This window comes from Eleutherodactylus coqui, chromosome 4 (genome assembly GCF_035609145.1).
Source record: "Eleutherodactylus coqui strain aEleCoq1 chromosome 4, aEleCoq1.hap1, whole genome shotgun sequence".
In the NCBI taxonomy this organism is placed as follows: domain Eukaryota; kingdom Metazoa; phylum Chordata; class Amphibia; order Anura; family Eleutherodactylidae; genus Eleutherodactylus; species Eleutherodactylus coqui.
Window position 1 is genome coordinate 276,870,622 of NC_089840.1, and position 5,103 is coordinate 276,875,724.

Here is a 5,103-nt window from a genome sequence, read left to right on the forward strand (position 1 = left end):
GATGTGAATTGTTATGAGGGGGATCATAGATGCACAGGATAACATACGGTTTAGAGTCAATTTCGGCATATGTGAATATGAATCTGCCTTCAGGGTCTTTACGGGTGTTGATGGGATTCCATCTCAGTGTTCTGTGGACAAGTAGTGAAACCCCCCTAGAGAAGGAGGTGTGGAAGGAGTGGGCCATCCACTGAACCCATGGTTTTTTGAGGGTGTCAGCTTTATCTGTGGTGAGATGTGTTTCCTGCAGGCAGACGATGTGGGGATTAATCTGCTTAAAGGAGATGTCTCGAGGAAGCAGTTAATTTTTTTTTTTGCCCAGTCCCCCCCATTAAACACACATTACTAAGCCCCCCTGTAAATGACATTTCTAGCTGGTTCGTACTTACCGTTCCAGCGTTTCAGCAAGTTATAAAAGTTTCCTCAAGATGGCCGCCGGCTCTTTCCCCGTCGCTCGCTGCAGCCCGACGTGCGCGCTCCCGAGACGCCGCCAGCTGTGTCTCCATGGCAACCGGACGCATCGCAGCCGCCGACCAGACAGCAGGTAACCGGCGCTAGCCCCCGGCTCCCCAGCGCTAGCTCCCCCGGCGCAGCGACAGCCCCCCCCATCGCAGCGACAGCCCCCCCGGCCTAGCGCTAGCTCCCCCGGCGCAGCGACAGCCCCCCCGGCCTAGCGCTAGCTCCCCCGGCCTAGCGACAGCCCCCCCCGGCCTAGCGACAGCCCCCCCCGGCCTAGCGACAGCCCCCCCCGGCCTAGCGCTAGCTCCCCCGGCGCAGCGACAGCCCCCCCGGCCCAGCGACAGCCCCCCCCATCGCAGCGACAGCCCCCCCGGCCTAGCGCTAGCTCCCCCGGCGCAGCGACAGCCCCCCCCGGCCTAGCGCTAGCTCCCCCGGCCTAGCGACAGCTCCCCCGGCGCAGCGACAGCCCCCCCGGCCTAGCGACAGCCCCCCCCCATCGCAGCGACAGCCCCCCCGGCCTAGCGCTAGCTCCCCCGGCGCAGCGGCAGCCCCCCCCCGGCGCAGCCCGGCGCAGCGGCAGCCCCCCCCCCCGACCCATCACTTACCTGGGAGGCTTCTCGGGGCTGCTGGGCTGGGCTGGTCTTCTCCGCTGGGCAGCTCCAGTTTCTGCACCTTCCTCTAACAGAGGATGGTGCAGAATGGCCGCTTCAGCGCGCTCCCGAGCAGTGACAGCTCGTCTGCGCATGCGCAGAAGAGCTGTAGCGGGGAGCACACTGAAGCGGCTCGTGCTGAATGGAGAAGACCGGACTGCGCAAGCGCGTCTAAAAAAGCAAGCTGCCAGCGAATTTAGACGGAACCATGGAGACGAGGACGCTAGCAACGGAGCAGGTAAGTGGAATAACTTCTGTATGGCTCATATTTAATGCACAATGTACATTACAAAGTGCATTAATATGGCCATACGGAAGTGTATAACCCCACTTGGTTTCGCGAGACCACCCCTTTAATGTAGGAAAACACTGCCCTTCGTTTGAGAGCAGTGCCTAGGCCTCGCACGTTCCAACTGAGACACGTCAGAGACATTGATGTTCGCGTGGGTATGGGGCTTTAAGCGGGTTATCTGCACTCAAGAGGTAAGGGTAAAGAGAGGGGCTTTGCATATACTGAGAGAAAGATCGGAACAGCACAGACTTGTCAAGAAAATAATAAAATTCAATTTAAAACAATTTAAACTATCAACCATTGACATCTTGCTTAAATTTCAGCGTAAATGTCAAACAACTTAAAGAGAACAAAAGAGAAATTAGCTACAGTCTGTCTCGAAAGTAGCAGATGTTATCGTTAGGGGATATCCCTTTGGCCTACAGAGGGTCAAATCTTTTGCCAACTGGGTTTTACATATGTTGTAACGATGGCGTCGAAGCAGAGAGAGACTAAGGGAAATTTGTCTTGCTTCATGGCTTTCTATTTTTGCCCTCCGTGGGTCAGGGGGACCTCAAATTCTATTAATCACAGCTAAGTTCAGGGTTTTGCCGCCTGTGTGTTAGGGCTAGGCATTTTTGGCAGATCAGAGTGCATGTCGAGCCACTCCAGCGCCTCGGTGGCAGAGTGCAGAAAGATCACTTTCCCTTGTGTCGCGATGCGTAGCCGAGCTGGGTACGCCATTGAGTAGGGGATGTTCCTGTCCTTGAATTTCCTCTTGACTTCCATAAAGGTGGCCCTTTGTTTTTGTAGGTCCGCGGAAAAGTCTGGGAATATGGAGATGGTTGCGTTATTATGTTTAAGTGGCCCTCTCAGTCTGGCTTGGCGTAGAGCAGCATCTCGGTCCCTACAATTTAGGATTCTTGCCAGGAATGGGCGCGGGGGAGCACCCGGTTGCGGGGGTTTTGCGGGGACGCGATGCGCTCTTTCTACTGTAAAGAAAGTCGAGAAGGTGTCGTCTCCTAGTAGGGATTTCAGCCAGGTTTCAGCGAATACTTCCGGTTGGGAGCCTTCTGTCTTTTCGGGGAGACCTATTATGCGTAGATTATTACGGCGCGAGCGGTTCTCTAGGTCATCTAGCTTAGACTGGCAGAATTCAGTTAGTCTTTCGACTTTCTTCACCGCCACGGGGAGCAGACGGAGAGAGTCCTCTGCATTAGAGATGCGGTCTTCCATCTCTCGCATTCTGCCCCGTATGTTTTGTAGATCCTGTCTTAGTAAAGTGACGTCTGACTTTACTTCTTCTATTTTATTAGTAAGGGAGGATTTACAGGTGTTAATAGCCTCCAGAAGTTGCCGCAAGGTTGGTTCCGGGGCTTGTCTTGTGTCGTCTTCGAATTCTCTCGCTTGAGTAGGTCTTGTTGTTCGTGGAGAGTGGTCGGGGGTTTCAGTGCGGGAGAATTCCTTTAATTTGTCGGCTGCAGAGCCACTTTTAGCGCGAGTGCTCATGGTGACGAGTATCAGATATGCGTGTTGGTTTAGAGAGGTCAGTGGACGACTTTTTCTGTGTCCTCCTCCGGTTATACAGCGCGGGCGATGTCGGGTGACGTTGCTTATGGAGGGAATAGGTTAGCAATTGAGATAGTGTAGAATGTCTACTTTAGGAGTTTAGACGTGTGGGTCTGCAGAGTTCTAGAGATTTAGTGGTCACAATTTCCAGATAGCGGGAGTCTCGTAGATTAGATAGCTAAAGGGGATCCAGCTAGGGCTTGATCTGGCCTTGGCGAGAAAGTTAGTCAGTGGTGATGTCTCTAGCTAGCCGCCCCGTCAACCAAGGTTTTAGGTTTCGGGCTTTCAGCCTGTATAATGTAATTCAAGGGTCCAGGAAAGATTAGTGTCCCAGATGGGCCTTAGTATTTTGTCGGTCCGGCTAGTTGTGTTCTGGTTAGATTTAATGCAGAGTAACGTCTCTTTCCCCCAGAGGGTCACTATGTAAGTGCGTTAAGTGATAAAGAGGATGCTTCTCTAGGGTGTAGGGGTGTCTTCAGAGTCAGTTCTGTCGGGCTGGGGTGTTGTCCCCCGTCGCCCTTCAAGAGATAAACTCACGGTTTGTTGCCGGCTCCGCAGGGCCGGGTGTGGGATCGCGATCTCGCAGCCTCGGAGTCCGATGCGATGTGGAATGTCGCGGTCCAATGGCAGCAAATAGTTTCAGGTCGTAAGGCTGTTGTTGGACCTGTTGGGTGGCTCGTGGTCTTCAGCAGGATTGCACCGTGGGAGTTTTCCTCCGGGGGTGCCGCGGTAGGTCTTCCACCTCTCAGGAGCTGTCTTCCACTCGGCGGGTCTTCTGACGGTTACCCCGCCACAGAATGTAGGGTTCCCGCGGCCCAGTTGAAGTAGAGCGCCTCCAGGGGACAGGCCGACTCGGGAGTTCGGGCGAGGATGGATCGTTCCCCTCCACAGAGTGGTGTAGGTGGGGGCTACACCGCAGCCGGGTCCCGGCACGGGGCTGCGCGGCCGTCAGATGTCCTCCGATCTCGGCAGGAGCAGGAGGGTGAGCCGCTCAACTCACCGGAGCCAAGTCCGGGCCGCTCCGCGAACAGCCCGCGGCCGGATGTAGCGCGCCGCAGCAGCCGCCGGGGATCCGGAGTCAGAGGAGTACTGGCGCGGGGTCTGGCGAGCGGCGGGTCCCCCGGGCGCCCCGCGGACAACCCGGGACCGGGTGTGATGTGCCGCGGCGGCCGAAGGAGGTCCGGAGCTGAGGAGTGTCGGCGCGAGGTCCGGTAAGCAGCCGTTCCCCCGAGGCCGTCCCGCCGATCGTCCGCGGCAGGGTATAGTGCGCTGCGGCGTCTGAAGAGGGTCCGGAGTCGGGAGGGTATTAGTGTGGGGTTCGGTGAGTCGCGGGGCCCCCGGGGCGCCCCGCGGACAGTCCACGGCAGGGTACGGCGCGCCGCAGCCGCCGAGGGGGGCTCAGGATCAGAGGGGTGCCGGCGCCGGGTCCGCTGAGCGGCGGGCCTTCCAAGGGGTCTTACGCTGTGTCAGCCACTTCCAAAGCGAGGGGTCGGTCCGCCCGGGTCCCGGATCGGCACACCGGCAAGGTAGAGCAGCGAGGCGGGGGCTGCCTGCTCCGAGGATGAGCGGGAAGGCCGCAGGGCGCTAGCGTGGCGCCGCTTCTGCTCCGATGGCGTCAGGAAGAGTTATTTTCTTTTGGCTGTAATTTGGTCACCTCCGCAAGGTTCTAGAGGTCCAGTTGGCTAGTTTACAACACTTGGTGCCGTGTTAAGGCCAGGATTTTGGAGGATTTTGTAATTCCCCTGGGGAGCTCCTCTCAAGTGCGACTGTACATGTCGGCCGCTGGCTCCGCCCCCCCTTGTGTTCAGTCTTATTATATGATTGATACTTGTGTAATGAGAAAGCTGGAGATGGCAGGATTACAGCCGACCGCAGACATTAGATGTCCGCATCTTATTACTATTTTCTGGTTCTGGAGACTTCTGGTTGGAATAAAGAAGCAACAGGTTGGAGTTATACAGGAGACCTGCAGCTATTTGGCCCAGATCACTACTGCTGTCATGTCATTCCGGCTCCTCATACTAATTAATGACCTTTTCTGGCCATATAAAACCTCCCACACGACTTCTCCAACTGTGTGATGACTTTTACAATATTTATTTCATAGCTGGTGAAACTGGAGGAAGATCCGATCCCTATTGATGCTACAGAGAC

At 56.3% G+C, this 5,103-nt stretch overlaps 1 protein-coding gene and 1 pseudogene across 1 annotated transcript in view; both read left to right on the plus strand.

The window, feature by feature from the left end:
• Positions 1 to 5,103, plus strand: part of LOC136626716 (zinc finger protein 27-like) — a 659,137-nt gene that overhangs the window by 218,082 nt on the left and 435,952 nt on the right. The window lies entirely within an intron of this gene.
• LOC136624988 (zinc finger protein 420-like) overlaps positions 1 to 5,103 on the plus strand; it is a 126,881-nt pseudogene that overhangs the window by 6,645 nt on the left and 115,133 nt on the right.